The sequence below is a fragment of the Hyperolius riggenbachi genome, chromosome 11 (genome assembly GCF_040937935.1).
Source record: "Hyperolius riggenbachi isolate aHypRig1 chromosome 11, aHypRig1.pri, whole genome shotgun sequence".
Classification (NCBI taxonomy): domain Eukaryota; kingdom Metazoa; phylum Chordata; class Amphibia; order Anura; family Hyperoliidae; genus Hyperolius; species Hyperolius riggenbachi.
In genome coordinates, this window is record NC_090656.1 from 188,711,834 (window position 1) to 188,732,231 (window position 20,398).

Below are 20,398 nucleotides of genomic sequence, written 5' to 3' on the forward strand. Positions count from 1 at the left end.
AAAGGTTATTATGCTGTTGCATATCATTTAGAGCAGAGAGGTTGTTCTGAGTTCCGGTCAGCTTTAAGGTTAAGTCCACACTACACTGAATGCACCAGGTGTGTTCACAGCCTATCCTGTGCGAATACTCTGTGTCTGTCGCAGTGCCTGATGCATTCGCTCTGCCGCCACTGGGGTCATGCGCTGCAATACCGATCAGGCCAATAGGAAGTCTCCCTTCTCCCTTTGTAAAATGAAAGGTAAATCTAGAGTCTATAATAATGCTGTATGTTAAATCAATGTGAATGAATTCTCACAAGGAAGAGTTACCACTAAGGCAACCACTTTATAGGCAGGTGTGGAGATTAAACCTGACCCCACTCGGTTTAAAGAAAACCTGAACTGAAAATTAAAAGTCAAAATAAGCATACACAAGTCATACTTACCTTCCATGTAGTCTACTCCTCAGTGTCTTTCTCCTGTCCCGCGTCCTGTTTGTTCACTGTGATCAAGGGAATTTTCCGTCCTCCATTTTGAAAATGGCCATTACCCATAACAGCTTTCTGGTCAGCACACAGTTAAACTGTAACATCGCCCACTTGAGCCATAGGGAAACATGGACATTACCTGGTACATCAGTTTTCCTCTCAGCTATAACTGACAGCAACTGATATTTTACTGACAGCAACTGATATATTTCCGATCTGACAAAATGTTGTCAGAACTGGAAGGGATAATTGTCAGAAGAAAATGGAGCGCTTCTGAGAGGAACTGATGGCAATGTAACTATGTAATGTTCATTTGAAGTTACCTCATGTGTTTATTTTAAATATTTTTACTCAGTACAGGTTCTCTTTAAGAAATCGCTCTCTGTAGATCGGAAAATAGTGGGTACACTCTTCCACCAACAAAACAGAGGCCCCAGGAAGAATAAAAAAACCCACTAAAAACAGTTTAAAAATAGGAGGTAGTGGTGGGCTATCCTCCTCATTGAAGACTCAAATTATCTAACTCAATTGCACAGAGGCAGCCTGTGCCTGCTAAGAGCTCCTAATCAGTTACTCATGTTAACTGCCTGAAGAAGCGGGTGAAATACCTACGAAACATGTTGCATTGTTTTGTAGAATATACAATAAAATTTGCCTGAATTATAAAATTCAAGTCTTCAATGGGGAGGTAAGACTCCCTAGGTAAGACACTACCTCCCATTTTTGAACCGTTTTTAGTGTTTTTTTTTTTTTTTTTTTTCCTGGGGCCTCTGTTTTGTCTGATTCCCTTAGCATTAGTCCACTTATTTTGCGTTTCCCATTTCTCTGTAGTTTAAGTTTTGAAAATTATGAGTACCAGATGTCACCTGATAATGGCAGCCATTCTTTCAGTGATCTGATGAGTTTTTAAGTGTACCTGGGGTAAACTACGGGTAAGAAAACACATACATACATACATACATACATACATACATACTGAAGCAAAGAGAAGCCTCTGAATCCTGGTGAGGCTTCTCATGCTTTCCTCCAGACCGTCATTGCTGCTCGCAGCCTTTAGGGCTTGGCAGTTTGAAGAGCGGGCCACGCTCCTCTTCAGGAATGAGTACGGCTATACTGTGCCTGCGCACGTATAGTCAATCCTGTGCAGTAAGCAGGAGCAGTTCCTGCAAGAGTGGCTCCGTTCTACTGCGCAGGCACGCCCGTGCTCGCCTGGATGCAGCATGGCCGCGCTCCTGCATAAGAAGTACAGGCTGGATCTTCCAGTGGTAAGGAGCCTCTACAGTATTCAGAGGATTCCCTCTTCTTCGGTAAGCATGTGTTTTCTTACCCAAGGTTCACTTCGGGTTCTCTTTGAGATAAGCTGAATGACCAACTGGACACCAGGTCCAGTTGGTATCCAGTTTGAAGAAAGACACGTCAAAGTTCAAACCTCGCTCTTCCTTAAACCATATCTGAAGGGACATGTTTCGTGACAACATAAACATGGGTACGTATAGTACCTATCCAACTTAGAGCTTGCTTGTGTTCTCATTAAATTTTTTAGTCTCACCCTGCTGCAGGAAAACTTCTAGGTGGCGGTAATGCTGTCCCTCCTCCAAGTGGGGAGGCAAGCACATAATTCCCCAAAGGCTTTTGTCGGCAGCCGAATTACCTTTTTTTTTCTAATTAGTCACTGAGTGCCAGCCACTATAGCCGTAATTCTCATTACGGCCTATGGCGGCGCTGAAATTAGGGGATTTGCTCTAGCTTTGTACTATTTGATGCAACACATCCTTTAATCCCCTGCCTCTTCTTTCCGTCACTGCCTCCCCCAATGTGAATGTGCCCCATACCTGTGGTTTTTTTTTTTATAATTTACTTGTCTGTTGTCTCCTGCCATGGTCCATAGTGTCGTTCAGTGACTAATTAGAAAAAAAAGGAGGTAATTCGCAATACGTGAAAGTTGACGGGGGTTCCATTGTTTTGTTTTTTCGTTGCTCATCCTGATATCACACACAGTTACCCCAGGGCACCCGATCGACCGCGTCGGCCCGTCATCTTGCAGACTGTCTGATCGATACATTCCACCAATTTTGGACTAATAATTTGGAATTGCTAATAATTATCAAATCGGATGCTCAATTGGCCACCAAGTCAACTGATGTATGGGTACCTTTAGTCCTGAAGTCACATTGTGTCGTTATCTAAGTCTCAGATAAACAGGACCTTGGATTCTAAGTTTTATGGCTTTAGCACTGTGGTCTTGTGACACATTCTTGCTGAGGTCATAGATTGTTTTTATAAGCAGCGCTTAGCATGAAAGTTGGCGGATTTGCAAACCTCGATTGGACAGAGAGAGGAAATGGTGAAGGACAAGTCACAGCTATGATTTGCCCCTCACTATATCCTTTCTGTTGAGCCTATCAGGTACATTTTCTACTCCTCTTTTATGCATTTAGCAGTGTCACTGGGTACAAGGAAGACCACGCTTCTGTTCACCATTTGTTTTGCCTTACAACATGGTAAAGCAGGCTATACACATAGATTTCCACCAAATCTTCCAAAACCATCGATTCCTATCTGAATCAAATCAATTACTGCCACACACAGCACATTCATTTCCAAAAGATTCCAGCGGGGAATCTATTGAAAATCAATTGATCTGCATTGTTGCAAGGTTTGATGCGGTGCAAAAATATGGGCCATTGATCTAATAGGGCCGTACAAAACTTCTCTCATGGGTTCTCGGCAGCAAGGGACACACGTGACATGTAGGGACTGGAAATAGCCTCAGGTAAGTAAATACAAAGTTTTTTTTTTTTTTTTTTTTTAACTCACCTTGTGTGTCTTTTAACCTCCCTGATGATAATCCCGAGCTATGCTGCCGAGAGCTCTATGCAGAGTATAGCGCACAGCGGGCGTTTTTACTCACCTCCCAGGGGATCCAGACGTCGGTAGCCGTTCTCCTTACAGTCCTCCAAGGCTTTAAATCACTCTAGTGAGATCGCCGTCATCGATCTCACCACAGAGTTACAGCGCCACCCAGAGGACGGAAGTAAAATTGCAGCGCTGGAGCCCACGGTGATGAGTGAGAGCAGGGGTTGCTGCAGAGACTCTGGCGGCATGATTTTTTTCCCTGATTTTAGGGTCTGAAACATTTTAAAAAGACCTTAAAATGTGGAAATAATCATACCGCCAAGGGGGTTATTCCTTCCCCTTCCATCCACATTTCACTTTAGATAGATTCATAAACATTTCTGTCAAGTAAAAATCAGCTGAGTGAGGCTTTTGCGCTTTAAAACATCTGGGCCAAGGCCAGATAACTCCTAAGAAAACTTCAGTACATCTTTAACAAAAATCGTCTGAGTTCAGCCAGAGCTGATGAGAGGTTGGTTCAGTTTGAACATCAGCCTCTTAAAGCGGATTTTAACTCTTGCACAGGAGAGGAGGAGAACACAAAGAAATAAATCTGTGTCTACCATGGATGTGTTTATAGAGAACAGCTTGTCTAATTCTCCACTCTCAGCAAGTAATAAGGTGGTGTAATTTGAGCTCCCAGCTGTCTGACGAGTTGAGACAATATGTAAACACAGGAGTTTAACCCTTTCTGTGCTCCTAGCAAACCAGGAAGCAACTACACTGCAGCATCTCTGAGGCAGGGAACACACTTGTCTTTTAGATTTCTGCGTGTGTTTTTCCTGAGTACGTTTTCTGCACACCAAGTGTGTTTCTGTGCAGAAAAACGCAGCTGATGTAATTGATACAGAAAAATTACAAAATGTGCAGAATCATGATGCAGAATGTCAGTTTTTTCTGCGCGCGAAAAACACATGAAGTGTGAACTAGCCCATTGATTAACATGAGTTCTCAGTTTTTCTTTGCAGAAAACGTGTACGAAAACTGTCAAGTGTGTTCCCTGCCAGGAGCTCTGTAAGGTGAACAAGATGTTTTTTGTGTAAAGCTTATGCTGTTGCAGAGGAAGTTCTGAGTTCAGGGCTACTTTTATATCTGTGGATGAGTTAGCATCTGGAGCTGTTTGGCATTTCATCATGTGACCAGCAGAGGGTTTTCTTTACTGTCAGTGAAATCTGATTTGCAGCATGTATTTAGTTTATGGGTTGGAATTCTTGTGGAAAATTGTTTCAGGAATGTAGTCATGATTGTGGACTGCAGCTCTCTCCTTTCAGTGCACCCCTAAAGGAAACTGCACAGAACAGTGTGCCAAGTAACCAGCCGCATAATATCTATGCATCTAGGTGTGCTAGTCTACCAGTTAGATTGAATGTTTATTTTGTTCCCTTTTTAATTTCTTTTGTGTTGGTTTTGGTTACAGTTAAGGCCTCTCTGTCAGGCTCGAACACAAGGATATTTGCCTCGCGGGCGGAGTAACGTTCCACAGGTATTGCATACTGTTCAGTTATTCCTTTTAAAGTATCACATTAGCACCTGTTCTGTCTAATCAATCTCTGCTAGAATGAGTTCTTGGGGGTAAAAACCTGGTTGTTGAGCCTGCTTTGCCAGTACGGCTAGCTGCATGCCATTCAATTGAAAATCTTGTCCCACAGGCGGAACTAAGACATAATTTATCCCTTCGACATGGTATTCTCTTGAATACTAAAGGCTTCAGAATGATTAGTCAATGGAGCATGACATGTCTACTGGAGGACGACTGCATGGTGGCCAGAGTAGTCTAAATCCTGCAACATTGGCGGGATAAAGAAATGGTGGTTCTGTCTATCTTCAGTTTCCACTGTACAGTAGAGCTCAGGGACAGGTGAGAAATATCTCCTGGCAGTGATCTTGTTGTTCTGTAGGATAAGAGTGCTGGAGCGCCTATATCTGTTGTGCACATTAAAATGCTCCTTAGTCTAGAATAAAAGTCATGAAATAAGTTGGCATACTGAATATGCTGAGGTATAGGTAAACATTAGTCGAGGCAGAAATTGGGCAGTGTCTTACTCTCCATGTTCTTTTTCTGCCCGCTTTGACCTTGCTGGTAAAACTCTGGCTATTGGACTGTTATCCTGTGCTTGTTCTACCCCACTATTATGATTATTATTATTATTTTTTAGTATTTATATAGCGCCGACATATTACGCAGCGCTGTACAATGTGTATATATATATATATATATCTTGTCACTAACTGTCCCTCAAAGGAGCTCACAATCTAATCCCTACCATTGCCATATGTCTATATTATGTAGTGTAAGTACTGTAGTCTAGGGCCAATTTTTAGGGGGAGCCAATTAACTAACTATGATGATTATTATTTAGTATTTATATAGCGCTGACATCTGCGGCGCTGTATGGAGTATATTATCTTGTCAACTGCCATTCGGAGGGGCTCACAGTCGAATTCCTACCATAGTCATATAATATTATAGTGTATGTATCGTAGTCTAGGGCCATTTTAGGGGATTCCAATTAACTTATCTGTATGTTTTTGGGGTGTGGGAGGAAACCAGAGTGCCCAGAGGAAACTCACACAGACAAAAGAAGATCTTAGTTGCGTTAATGATGGCCATGGCGCTCGTCGTTGAATGGACAGCTGTTTGGTACAATAGCTTACCATCGTTTGTGCAAACACTGCGCTCAATCCTGTTTCCCTTGCTTTATATTTTTTCCTGGACACGACATGTAGTGTTCAGGATTGATAACCGTGGCGATCGTATCTGAATAGAGAAAGTGCTCTAACTCCTAGGTTCTCAACATGCGGTACGCGTACCCTAGGGGGTACTTCTAATGGGTCCAGGGGGTACTCGGGCTTCATATACTTGACCAAGAATAACAAATTTAGAGATTTAGAAAATTATAATTCTTATTTAAACAACATCAAATTAGTATTTTAGCTAATTAAAAGCAATAATAAATGCTTGCACATTGTTTAGAACCAATTATCATGTACTACGATTAAATATATATTTGTCAAGGGGTACTTGTGATCATGTTTACTATGCCAGGGGGTACTTGGTGAATACAGGGATTTAAAAGGGGTACACACTTATAAAATGTTGAGAAACACTGCTCTAACTGACCCATTTATAGGAACAACTGATAATTACCTTCCAATTACTTGGAAGCACACAGCCTCAGAGGAAGCGCCGGATGGCACAAAATGGTCATGAGGCTCCTTGTGCCAGCACCCACTGCACTGACCAGCAACGTTTTCATGGTATGCGGTGCTTATTATATGCACGCTTTCACTGAATATCACCCTATTTGAATAAACAAGCAACAGCAAACGACAGTGCCAGGTACGCGTCTTTTTTTCCTATTCCAATTACTTACGATCTTGCTAAGTCTAATTCAATGATTACATATGAAGAAAATATTGTACTGTTAATGGGCACTTTTGCAATTATCTTAAAAGTAGTTGGTGATGCTTGTAGGCTGCGCAGGGCAGGAGTGCATGTGTCATCTCTCTGGTCGTCACTCTCGGCATCCGGGCGCACATGCGCGTGCATCCTATCCAGCCAAAGCTGTGGCCAGTCATTGCAGGGTGGGGCACAAGAACACAGTGCTTCGGCCAATCAGAGCGGGGCAGGAGGAGGCATGTGCGGTATGGGAGGACATGCGGACACACAACAACCGGAGAAGTGTGCATACTTCTGCCTGTAATTATGCGCCGGGCTGAAGGGAAGACTATCCGGGTTAAAGGTCAGCCAAGTCGCCAGGACACCGGGAGGTATACGAGAAGACCGGCGGCTTACTGCTGGGAACTAGAGGCGCGGTACGCATTGACTTTTAACCCACACGCACTGCATCTTACATTTTTACCATCGGTATACTTTATAGAAAACCTGTACTGAAAAAAAGTTCTCCTGGGGGGTATTCACCTCAGTAGTCGGAAGCCTCTGGACTCTATCAAGGCTTCCCCCGTCCTCCTGTGTCCCACGGCGGTCTTGCTGCAGCCCCCGGAACACACAGGCAACAAATCCGACGGCCTGTGCAATATTTACCTTTTTGGGCTCCAGCGGGTGGCACTGTTGCGGCTCTTCCCACGGAGGTAGGCGGAAATAGCCAATCTCCGTCGGGTCCGCTCTACTGCGCAGGAGCAGGAGACTTGCGCCTGCGCAGTAGAGCGGCCTGACGAAGAATGGCTATTTTCGCCTATCTCAGTGGGAAGAGCGGATAATGCGCCTGCGCTGGAGCCAAAAGGTAAATATTTACATCGCCACCGCTCCGGGAGGATTTTCTCCGCCGCCTTGGGACCGAGGATGACGGGGGAAGCTTCAATAGGATCCGGAAGGTTCCCCCACCCGAGGTGAGTACCCCCCAGGTGAGTTTCTTTCATTACAGATTTTCTTTAACATTGAATCTCAAGCAACCAGAAAGCACATTTATCCCGCATGGGGCCAGATAACCAAGACTCTACTGCAGGGGTCCCCAAACTGTTTTAGTCAAGGGCCGAGTCAACATACTTTAGACTGCTGGTGGGCCGGAGTGTACATAAAATGATGTAGAAAAACATTACATTGAACCTAGGTAGTGTAAACAGCGCCTGAAACACAATCTTCCCACACGCAAAGCAATCAGTGTTCAAAATACATATTTACAAAAGTCCCTCCAAAACAACCCCCTTTCCCCAGTAAGTACAAGGACTGCAAATTATCCCCCCCCCCCCCTACACACGTGTGCGCACACACTACTTTTATTTTACCTCTAACCACCTCACCACCACTACCACAATGTTTTTGCGCACCAGACAGTGAAGCATACCCAGGTGACAACCTGCCATACAATTGGACAGCAGTGCCACCTAATGCGGAGTTGGAAGCCAGCGAATTACAGTACTTCTTTCTGGCTTTCATGTGGAAACATGGTGCCAGCACTGCTGCCGCATCTATAATTAATACATTTTGTGTGTGGAGGGCCGGTACAAAAGCCTCAGGGGGCCGCATTCAGCCCGCGGGCCTTAGTTTGAGGACCACTGCTCTACTGTATAAAGTTTGCCAAAACTACGTCCTGCGATAACATATATTTCACCTTTTAACCACTGAAGGCGGAAAACTAAAGGGCAACATTCTTTGCTCTACTAGTTGTCAGTCTGGTCATTCTAGTTCTGATCTGAATTTCTGCAATTTGTAAACTTCATTGCACTTTCACTGCTTACATACTCACCAACAGACGTGTTTGTGTTGGAAGTAATGGGCTAGTCTTTGTTTTTTTCCTGTTCTCATTGACTTGACAGAGATATGTTTACTGCAGTGTTGTTGCACCTCTTTTAACACTCTATGCATTTGGGGAACTGAGGCGACCAGTTGCTGTAGTTTTCAGCAGGGCTGTGCAGTCAGTACAAAAGTCCTCCAACTCTGACTCCATAGTTTATAAAACCACCGACTCTAAGTACCCAAAATTACTCCAACTCATCGACTCAGACTCCTTAGTCTAGTATTTACCAGGGCTGCAGCATGCCGTCTACTGGAAACAGGCCTAAACTGAGCAGACCACAAACCAGCAACACCAAATGTGTTCAGAGGTCACAGGCTCTACCCTCTAAAATAACTAGGATTATCTAATGGGTACTGTGGACTTAAGGACCTAAGGAATGTAATATTACAGGTATTTCCCGGTTAACGAACGGGATAGCGACTGTAGGTTTGTTCTTAACCTGAATCTGTTCTTAAGTCAGAACATTGCCCCCTGTACCTACTCTGTGCCCCCCCCCCCCCCTGTGCCTCCAGTGTCCCTCACTGTGTCACCTCTGTCACCACCTTTTGACTTGTTCCCATGGCAACACAGAATCCACGCCGTTCGTATCGGCGGAGCGTTAGTAAGTCGGGTGTTCGTAAGTACCTGTACTTGGAAAGGATTTTTTTTCCTTTACAGTCCACATTTCTTGCTAATTTAAATAAAGAGGTAAATATTGTATTCTATGCATACAGATAGAAAATTTTGACAAGAAATTGCATAGGAAGATACCATTTTGGCTCAGAATGTAGGGACGGCCCACATTTCATGAATTAATCTAAATTGTGTATCTTTATGAATGGCCCATAATCTTACTGACATAGAACATGTTTCACGGGTCGACTCTTACTTCTTCAGGGGTAGTAGCAACGGATATTGATTAAACAGCGTACATATAAAATCTGAAGTATGTTACAAGCTGTTTATCATTTTCAAGAAGGAACATTAAAGTGCATGACTGTAGCTATATACCGGCTTCGCTAGTAGTTTTCGCATCTCCCGTGCAGCTTTGAATTCCTTGAAAAATCTCTGGGTTCACTTTCATGTGACTACAGGGAAACCCCCAAAACTCTTGCCGGGAGTTCAAAGCTGCTGGGGGGGATGCAGGGACTGCTGCTGGAGCCAGGAGAGGTAAGTATAGCTATGGGCACACTTTCAATGCGCACTCTGCGTAGAGGGGCGCCACCACATAGGCTGAAACTTTAAAACCTAACCACTACAAGCAGGGCTGCCAGGGAACTGGTATTGTTTAAAAGGAAATAAATATGGCAGCCTCCATATTCTTCCCACTTCAGTTGTCCTTTAACCGTACCGAATTTTTTCAGTAGATGTTGTCTGTTAATGTTACCTGTTAATTTTGCATTTTGATGGCGTTAGTCTAGTTGAGGGAACCCAGCGGGAAACCTCATAAACTAACAGATGCTCTCTGCTCACAGCAATTTGTTCCTGTTGGCTAATTTGATAAGAAATCGGGGAGCCAGCAGAAAACAGCGTTGCCGGGTTCCCTATGTTTGGCCGTTGGGCTTGGGGCACAGCTCTCGCTTTGGCTACCCCTTCCGCCTGTACAACCTTACTAAACCTATTTGGTGACGTGGATAGTGTTTCCTGCTGAGTCCCCTATTTCTTACAAATTATGGCTCTGACACAGGAGACCAAGGGTCGAATCTCGGCTCCATCTGTTCAGTAAGCCAACACCTTTTCAGTAGGAGACCTTGGGAAAGACTTACTAACACTGCTACTGCTTATAGAGCGCGCCTTAGTGGCCGCTGCTCTGGCGCTTTGAGTCCGCCAGGAGAAAAGTGTGATATAAATGTTCTGTGTTTTCTTGTCTTATATTGGATACACACGGTGCGTTCCCGCACTCGATTTCCTGCTCCATTACCGTCGACTAGATTATTTCCGACATGTCCGATTTGCGTTTCGATGGATCATTAGGTCGATTCGCATGTAAAGTATGCCAAATCGACCTAACGATCCATCGAAACGCAGATTGGACATGTTGGAAATCGAGTCGACGGGAATCGAGCGGGAAATCGAGTGCGGAAATGCACCGTGTGTATCCAGCATAATAGTCTCCACCAAATTTCTGCAAACAGGAAGCAGCCGTGGGTCCCCTCAACTAGACTAGCTCCCAATCCAAAAATCGCATGGAAGCAGGTATGGTAAAAATGGGCGATCTTATCTGTGTTTATCACAATATTGTGACATAAATGTAACTACTTGTACACACTAGACAAGAATCTAATATTTATATTGTAATTTAAGTCTTTTTTGTGCTGGAAAGTGTGATGCAGGTACAATGTAATCAGCAAGAACAGATATATGAGCTGACTAAGCTCTAGGCTACATGGGGTGTATCCATCTAGTGGTGAGTCAGGGTCAGGGAAACAGACATTCAGTTTTTGCTTTATGCTTCTTGCTCAATCATATGCTGCCATAATCTCATTCAGCAGAGAAAACATAGCCAGCAGGTCAGATTTAAGATAACTCCCGATGACTAATTCTCTGTGTTGTCAAGTATTAATCGCTGGCTTGTCTGCTAATCCTTCATGGCACAGTCCCATAAGATAGAAAAACAGCATTTTACGGTGGCAGCGACTCTCTAAGCAAGCTCTTCTGGATATTTTTAGCTTAGAGGCAATACTCACTTTTACCGTATTTTTCCTGGATTCAGCATCAGAAACACTTCCTACATCTATATATTGCTGTATATTGCATGAAGCCCTGCCCTACTAGTGTTTAGCCTAGTCTCCCAGAGCATTTTGGGAGACTAGGTATGTTGTACTGGCCTTGGAACTCTCAGTAACCAAACATTCTGTAGAGATCACCTGACCTGATCACCGGACTAAAGATGTCACCACGTGATACATTTCAATGTAAATCGGGGTGAGGGAAGATTTTCGCAATGGGCAAACTACTGACTAAATGTATAAATAAATATATTAATTTATTCTTTGCGTTATTTTCACTACAGTTCCTCTTTAAATTTTCAGTGTTGTTGCTAGCGCCAACTAGAACGTATCTAATTACTAATAGTAATAGTTCTTTATTCCAACAGACCTTTTCCACCGTGAGGTCCACCATATTGCTAATTATAACAGCTTCTTCTAATTTTGGGAAGCATTTATTAACACTGAAGCAGACCTGTTGCTATTCGCTGTCATGGCAAATCTGGTACCTAAACGATAAGAGACAAAGCAAGCATGATAATAATACAGTAATATCAAGAAAAGAACGGTGAATACGACTGGATGGAAACTGTAACCTGTAACAGACTTGGCACAGCGACAGAGTGGTCTAGAATTACAGAACAACGCTTTAGTGCAATCATTTAATACTTACACCTGCAGAAAGCTGACCACAAACACGTTCATATTTGCCTAATAAAACGCTTAATTAGATGCAGGGTCAGCTCCGTTCTGGTAAATCACATGTTGGTGGATTCTAAAAGCTGAATCAAATGCTGAAGTCTTAAGGTGGCCACTAACGTACAATCTTTTTCATCCAATTTTACCAAATCTATGTAGTATAAGGGTAAACTGAGTGAATACATTGAATGGATAATTTAGGCAGTTGCCTTATATTACATAGAAATGGTAAGATTGGATGAAAAAGATTGTACAGTTAGGGGCCCGCTTTACATTTCTGGGATTCAAAACCAACGTAACTCCATAGATCAGGGTTCTCGAACTTGGTGCCGTGGCATTCTGGCGTGCCTTGAGCACCTCCCAGGGATGCCTCAGCGTGTACCATCATCCTTTGTGCATTGCCACCCGGTAATGCCACCACACAATGATATGCAATGAGGCTGCATTACCTGCCATTTATCCTTTAGTCCTGGCAGCTGTGGTTGAAGTTGGGCATCAGAGGAATCGAGGGGGAGTGACAGATCAGTGTTCCTTGGCCTGGCTAGGTAAAGACATGTTTATCCAGCTAATGGTGGTCACATACCCTGGAGTGGGTGCATACATAATCTGGAGTGGGTGCTGAGGTGATTCTGCGTAATTTAAGAGGGGTGTTATTATTGACTGTAGTCCCCCAGCTCCCCATGTGGGGAAATGTCTATGTGCTCTACAATATTCACTCTTAATACTTGTCATGTTCTTTCAGGGGGGATGCTACATAATAGGGGCAATGCTGCCTCACTGACTAACTGGAGTGACTGTGGCGTACCTGGGATTGGATGATGCGCACGCTCGCCTGCTTGAATGGCTGCGCGTGTGTATTTAGGCAGGGCACGGACGTAACGTTTACCACGCCTCCCTTAGAAAAAACCGGAAGTCCCGGCGAAACATGTCAGGGTGTCTGGCGTGTTATGGATGCTGCACATGGTGCTGAGCCAGACTCGTCTCCCGCCGCTCTCTGTCCTCGCATCCCGCTGCCTGCTGGGGTCTCGCTGTTTGCTGCTGACAATCCTTTGATCCTGCTGTGGATGCAAACAAGTTGATGAATCACTAGGACCTTATACCATGACAAGTGGACCCCTTGGGACTGCAGTGTCTCTCCCCTAGCCGTGAGCTCCGGCGGTGGGTTGAGGGACCAGAAATACAAGCTGCATTTTGCAAATATTGCTGCCCGGAGTGGGTATAGTATACTGTTCTCATTTATTTACATTGCCGCATGAACTGTCTACTGCCTGATGTGGTTATGTTGCTTACTGCTGCTGCTTGCATGAGCTTCTCTACTAACCTGAGATGTGGCCCTTTTTCCTGGGTCATACATCCAAATTCATATATCATCTAACATCATGTTACTAGACTGTTTTCTTCATCGCTGTAGCTTGCATTATTGCTGTGATTGAGCAGGACATATTTATTTTGTTACACTGGATTGGCCATAACTGTCTCTGGGATCCCTGACCACATTAGGTGGTCTCAGTTAGGAGTGGCTGTATGTGGACATGTGAGTTGTGGTTGTGCTGAGTGTCTGGCTGCATTATATGTGTGACATTTTTAATTGTTTTCTGAAAGAATAATTAAAGTTTTTTTGTATTTTTATAAATAGACTTGTTTGGTTGAATTTATTGAATATGCCTCCCAACCCCCCATTTTTGATTTTTATGTTATAACTGGAGTGACTAATGCAGACTAATAGGGGGCCACTGAGTATTTGGAGGGGATTACTGCTTCATGGGGATCCAATGACTATTTGGAAGTGGTAATGCTAACATAGGGGTTCCTGACTATTGGGGGGTGCTGCCATAGGGTAGTCAGTCAGTGACTACTTGGAGCATGGATGCTGCCTAATCAGCATCACTAGCTACTTAGAGAGGGGCTGCCTAATGAGAGTCATAATGTCATTTCGGTAGTCTTTGCTGAGGGGTGCCTTGAAACAATTTCAGAGCCATCAAGGTCGCCCTAAGCCCAAAAAGTTTGAGAATCAATGCCCTAGGGAGATCTAAATGGGGTTAGAGGTGGAGTCGGGGCAATTTTGGGCACCCGGTGTCGGAGTCGTTGATTTCATAAACTGAGGAGTCGGAGTCGGATGATTTTTGTACAGAATCCACAGCCCGGTTAAGTATTAGACTAAGGAGTCGAAGTCGATGAGTCAGAGCCATTTTGGGTACCCGGAGTCGGAGTCGTGGTTTCATAAACTGAGGAGTTGGAGTCCGAAGATTTTTGTACCGACTCCACAGCCCTGGTTAGAGGTGCCCATCTATACAGTGGAGGAAATAATTATTTGACCCCTCACTGATTTTGTAAGTTTGTCCAATGACAAAGAAATGAAAAGTCTCAGAACAGTATCATTTCAATGGTAGGTTTATTTTAACAGTGGCAGATAGCACATCAAAAGGAAAATCGAAAAAAAATAACCTTAAATAAAAGATAGCAACTGATTTGCATTTCATTGAGTGAAATAAGTTTTTGAACCCCTACCAACCATTAAGAGTTCTGGCTCCCACAGAGTGGTTAGACACTTCTACTCAATTAGTCACCCTCATTAAGGACACCTGTCTTAACTAGTCACCTGTATAAAAGACACCTGTCCACAGAATCAATCAATCAAGCAGACTCCAAACTCTCCAACATGGGAAAGACCAAAGAGCTGTCCAAGGATGTCAGAGACAAAATTGTAGACCTGCACAAGGCTGGAATGGGCTACAAAACCATTAGCAAGAAGCTGGGAGAGAAGGTGACAACTGTTGGTGCGATTGTTCGAAAATGGAAGGAGCACAAAATGACCATCAATCGACCTCGCTCTGGGGCTCCACGCAAGATCTCACCTCGTGGGGTGTCAATGGTTCTGAGAAAGGTGAAAAAGCATCCTAGAACTACACGGGAGGAGTTAGTGAATGACCTCAAATTAGCAGGGACCACAGTCACCAAGAAAACCATTGGAAACACATTACACCGCAATGGATTAAAATCCTGCAGGGCTCGCACGGTCCCCCTGCTCAAGAAGGCACATGTGCAGGCCCGTCTGAAGTTTGCCAATGAACACCTGAATGATTCTGTGAGTGACTGGGAGAAGGTGCTGTGGTCTGATGAGACCAAAATAGAGCTCTTTGGCATTAACTCAACTCGCTGTGTTTGGAGGAAGAAAAATGCTGCCTATGACCCCCAAAACGCCGTCCCCACCGTCAAGCATGGGGGTGGCAACATTTTGCTTTGGGGGTGTTTTTCTGCTAAGGGCACAGGACAACTTAATCGCATTAACGGGAAAATGGACGGAGCCATGTATTGTGAAATCCTGAACGACAACCTCCTTCCCTCTGCCAGGAAACTGAAAATGGGTCGTGGATGGGTGTTCCAGCACGACAATGACCCAAAACATACAGCAAAGGCAACAAAGGAGTGGCTCAAGAAGAAGCACATTAAGGTCATGGAGTGGCCTAGTCAGTCTCCGGACCTTAATCCAATAGAAAACCTATGGAGGGAGCTCAAGCTCAGAGTTGCACAGAGACAGCCTCGAAACCTTAGGAATTTAGAGATGATCTGCAAAGAGGAGTGGACCAACATTCCTCCTAAAATGTGTGCAAACTTGGTCATCAATTACAAGAAACGTTTGACCTCTGTGCTTGCAAACAAGGGTTTTTCCACTAAGTATTAAGTCTTTTATTGTTAGAGGGTTCAAAAACTTATTTCACTCAATGAAATGCAAATCAGTTGCTATCTTTTATTTAAGGTTATTTTTTCGATTTTCCTTTTGATGTGCTATCTGCCACTGTTAAAATAAACCTACCATTGAAATGATACTGTTCTGAGACTTTTCATTTCTTTTACATCACCAAGCAAAGGTAAACAAAAAAATACAGGAAGTGTCAATCATATACACTTATCTCCTTAATCATAAATCAGTCCATGATCCAAATCGCGTAGTAATATTCTCTCAACCAGTGTAACAGTCAATTTCTTTATATAACCCTAAGAGAGGAGAAGATTATAGAAACAAATATAAGTCGAAATCCTTGTTTAGGCCACCTGGATATAAACTGCCTAACTTGTGAATCCACATGACTTCACGGCGTTTTAACATTAAGATCCTGTCACCCCCACGTCTAGGTTTTGGTATATGATCAATAATCATATATTTTAGGTCCACATCTCTATGTCCAGCTTCCTTCCAGTGTTTTTCAACTGGAAGATCAGAACTCAATGCCCTGACAGAGCTCCTATGTTGTGAGATACGGTCCCGTACCTTCTGAGTGGTTTCTCCCACATAAAACAGCCCGCAAGGGCAAGTTAAGTAAACAACATAGGAGCTCTGACAGGTAAGGAAGTATTTGATCTTGTATCCATCCCCAAACGTGGACCCCTTAATCACATTAGGACATTCACTGCATGTGAGGCATGGGTATGATCCCATCCTTTTTGAACCCAGAAAGGTCTCAGTATGTTTTTGTATTGGCAGGGTGTCAGCCCTCACCAGTCTACTACCTAAAGTTTCATTCCTTCTGTAAGCAGGAATTGGCGGTGTTCGGAATTCCGGAATCTCAGGGTAAGCACTGCCCAAAATGTGCCAATGTCTCTTGATACAAGACACCACTCTCCCCGAGAGTCCATGAAATTGGCACACAAAGGGCAGGCGAGGACCCTCAGGTTCACTTTTCTTCCTCCTACCCTGTTCTTCGGACAATAACGTTCTCCTCTCTTAGGGTTATATAAAGAAATTGACTGTTACACTGGTTGAGAGAATATTACTACGCGATTTGGATCATGGACTGATTTATGATTAATGAGATAAGTGTATATGATTGACACTTCCTGTATTTTTTTTTTGTTTACCTTTGCTTGGTGATGTAACTAAGGGCTAAGGGGTGGAACCCCATCTTGCCATGATGTCATTTCCTCTTGGGGCGGATATATATATATATATATATATATATATATATATATATATATATATATATATATATATATATATAACCATGCATTCATTTGTTATTTGGCATTGATAAAGGTCGGGGACGACCGAAACTGTCTGCTGTTTACAGTTAGTTTGTGCTCTAAATAAAGAAAAGAGCTACGTGCTGCAACTCCACGTGTATATATATGTGTGTATATATATATATATATATACGTATATATGTATATATATGTGTATATATGTGTATATATATATATATATATATATATATATATATATATATATATATATATATATATATATATATATATATATATATATATATATATATATATATATATATATATATATATATATTCTCTCACCACTCGCATCTTGGCAAGTGCAGCTACGGGGTGTAATCACAAGAGGCACGCATGCGCAGAAGCCCACAGCCCAGCTGGGGTCAGGAATCTTATGGAAGTGACAGCGGCACCCTGGAGGACTACAGAACTGCACCACTGAACCCGATACACTTCTAGGGGCTGGAAGAAGTCCCAGGTAAGTAAAACTTAATCTCTTTTTTCCTCATCTGATACCCTTTAAATACAAACTAGAAAATAATGTAGATAATTTTAAGAGGGAAGAAAATTCCAGAATATAAGTACATCAGTAATCAGTTCATATTAAAAAAAAAATGGTGAAGTTGCATGCATTAAAAAGCACCTCATTTTCATGATAATATTGCCATAAACCTGAGCACATGACTCTCTATTTATCATTTGGTTAGATGAGATCCCGCTGTACCCACTGCAGCTTCATATTGTAAAGGTGTCCATGCATTAGCGATGGGCAGACCGACCAAGAGACACAGCTTTATCTGATCGCAGAGATCTGTTGGCTGCACACACACACCACAGGCCGATTCTCGATGAATTCCAGGATGAAATCTCTCAGGAATCAGCCTTGTGATGCCACCCCGAAAATGTTAATCGCTTGATGCATGGCCAGCTTAACGGATACGTCTGAGCAGTAAAAAAAAAAATGTACTCACCTGGGTCTTCCTCCAGCCCCTAGAAGTGTGTAAGGTGCCACGCTGCGGTCCCACTGTCAGACGGAGCTTTTGGTCTCCTCTCTGACCTGCGGTGAGAATCTTCTGCGTGGCTGCGCCCTGTGTCTATCGTCATCACGCTTCCGGCGCCGGTAGCACTCTGCGCTTGCGTAGTTCAATTCTCACTGAACTGCGCAGAGTGCGATGGCGAGAGACGAACAGCGCGCATGCGCAGAAGATCCTGGCTGCAGGTCGTGAGCTAAGCAACCGGTATTGCTTAAAGAGAATAGATGTGGCAGCCTCCATATAACACTAACCTTGGGTTCACTTTAACCACTTGAGGAATGAAGGCTTACACCCCCTAGTGACCAGGCTATTTTTTTACAATTTAGGACACTGCAGTTTTACGGCCTCGCTGCAGGGCCATACAACTCAGCACACACGTGATTCTTACACCCCCCCTGTTATGATCGCTTCTGTAGCGTTTACTGCTGACTGCACTGGTATTGCAAACCAAGCAGTTCTAATGTCATTACATGCATTTGCTTGCATAGTTTGGTTTGCACTTAAACTAGTTGCTGATTCCATCTGCAGTCGCTCTGAAGTTTATGACAGTTTAATATGCTTTTGTGTAAACAAACATTGTCTGCTGCAGTGGAGGGGCGGTCCCTTTCCTGCAGGCTGCATATCATTGTCTGCCTTTTCCTGCTATCAGCCTGTGATTAATTACCATTCACTTGTGTGGGAATCTGCAGGTCTGCTCCCATTGGATGACCTCAGTATAAAGAACTGCTTCCTGCAATGCCTCATGGGCTATCATAGTTTCAGACTCTATCTGTTACTCTGCTCGTGCCCCACCTCGTTCCTGGTCCGTGTGGACTGCGCTGACTCCTGCGAAGGGGTCAGCGAGTCCTCCTAGTTCTGCTCTTGTTCTAGAAGTTGCTACTTGCTTGTCTTGTGTCATATATTGGTTCATCGCCAATATATACGCATACTTGCGCATTTTGTTATTTTCCTTGTATTCGTGTTACGTTAATATATCAGTGTCGCTGATATATACGTACACGAACTGTTTATTTCCTGTGTTCAGTTAGTCAGTTTTCCAGCACGTTTTGGTAGTTTGCGCGTATCGTGAACACCCGTGCTGAGCTAGTTATCCTGTTCCTGGTCCTGTTTGTGGATTGCGTTCATCTCTGCGAAGAGATAACGAATCCTTCTGAATCCTGTTCCTGGTCCTGTTTGTGGATTGCGTTCATCTCTGCGAAGAGATAGCGAATCCTTCTGAGTCCTGTTCCCTGTATTACTCCAGTCTTAGTCAGCGTTCCTGCTTATGTCATATATCGGTTCATTGCCGATATATACATATGTTAGTCAGACGTTACAAAGAGTTTCATTGATAGCTGTAATTGTAATACGCTAGGAAAACATACTTATTGTATATTTATCTGTGTTACGTTCATCTGTCTCGATCTTGCTATTTTCTGACTATTCTGTCCTGTCTTTGTGAGGCACGCCATCGCCGCAACGCATTGGCTGCCTCATTCCAGTCTGTCTGGTTTTGGACGCTTGCTGTCGCTAAGTAATCGCTAGCTAGCAAGCGTTCATTCTGTCTACCTGTCCTGATCTCCTCAGTCCTGGTTTATGCGCTCAGCGCTACTTTGCGCTGAGACGTTATTACGAAAGTGTTTGTGGCTGTTCAGATCTGCACCGGCTCTGTGCACCACAATCTCCTATTGGAGTCAGTCCTCTCCTCCACTAAACTGGGGATATCCTGATCCCTTGTGCTGGTGTGTGTACCTCCTTCACGTCAGCTTATGTGTTGTATGCTGACTGTGGAGATTACACCTCCAAGCTTAACATTATGATAGCCCCATTACCAATCCCCATTGTGGGGGGGGTTCCCAGCAAAAATGACACTATTTGTTATGGTTCCTGTTCCTTTAAGAAATTTGAGAAGCTCAATTCTGAAACAGAAAATGAGTTTTTTTCTGAATGTGCCAGGTTCCTGGCCAATCCTGAGCTCCAGGCTACTCCTGTTTCAACGTGGGCCCCCCAGCTAGTTTATGTTTTATTTAAGGGAAGATTGTTTCAGTGGGCCTACGATGTCTTGGATCATACCAATTTAAAAGAAAGACCACTGGAATTTCTAGCGTTTGTGATCCATAACTGGCTGCGCAAAACCGATTTGCCTAGCCCTTTTGATAAGCTCCTGGCAGCTTGTCAATCAGCTGCTCCTTCTACTGCCTACAAAAATAATCAGCAAGCAGATAAATGTTCTGATAACTTTTCTTCTGCTAAGGCAGCAGGGTCTAAAGCCAAACGTAAACGCTCCAAAAGAAAAGCGTTACAATCAGCGGAGTCGTTGCCCTTGGCGACTGCGCATCAGATCTGTAACGAGACTCCACCATTAGCAGATAATGAAA

General features: G+C 43.6%; 1 protein-coding gene across 2 annotated transcripts in view; it reads left to right on the forward strand.

The window, feature by feature from the left end:
• C11H11orf24 (chromosome 11 C11orf24 homolog) overlaps nt 1–20,398 on the forward strand; it is a 74,560-nt gene that overhangs the window by 4,929 nt on the left and 49,233 nt on the right. Inside the window, exon 2 of one of the 2 annotated variants that reach the window (XM_068261695.1) lies at nt 4,780–4,845. The exons of the other annotated variant lie outside the window; for it this stretch is intronic. The gene's annotated coding sequence lies outside the window, so the exon portion shown is untranslated. The remainder of the gene's footprint in view (nt 1–4,779; nt 4,846–20,398) is intronic. 2 annotated transcript variants of the gene reach the window in all.